The sequence below is a fragment of the Meleagris gallopavo genome, unplaced genomic scaffold (assembly GCF_000146605.3).
Source record: "Meleagris gallopavo isolate NT-WF06-2002-E0010 breed Aviagen turkey brand Nicholas breeding stock unplaced genomic scaffold, Turkey_5.1 ChrUn_random_7180001986363, whole genome shotgun sequence".
NCBI lineage: Eukaryota > Metazoa > Chordata > Aves > Galliformes > Phasianidae > Meleagris > Meleagris gallopavo.
The window spans coordinates 1-325 of NW_011244873.1; the positions used below are offsets into that span (position 1 = coordinate 1).

The following is a 325-nucleotide window of genomic DNA, read 5'->3' on the forward strand; positions in this document are numbered from 1 at the left end:
AGTAACCGTGTCAGGTGACATGGAACTCTGCTCAGAATCTCCCTGATGACAAAACTAAGTGCACAGGGGCCATCTAGACTCGCTTTAGTAACATCAATTTTCACTTCTGTGTTGCAGAATAGACTCTAACACAAACTACTTTTCTCCCCCCTTAGTGCTTTTTAATTTTTGTCAAGTACACATCTATGCTATAGAGACTATAACTATACAGATTTGAAAAAAGCAACTGTTGCCAATGAAACTTAAACTTTTAAATGTAAACTGCTGTGCAGACTCAGCAGAACGATTTTGTATCTTCCCTCAATAGTTAAAGCCCATCTATGAA

The 325-nt window shown here is 37.8% G+C and overlaps 1 non-coding gene across 1 annotated transcript; it reads left to right on the forward strand.

Moving 5' to 3' along the window:
* LOC116217838 lies at positions 1–84 on the forward strand (the record flags this gene model as incomplete). Its single annotated transcript, XR_004162550.1, has 1 exon — positions 1–84. It is a non-coding gene; the product is annotated as a small nucleolar RNA SNORD67 (small nucleolar RNA).
* Between the last annotated feature and the right edge of the window lie 241 nt (positions 85–325).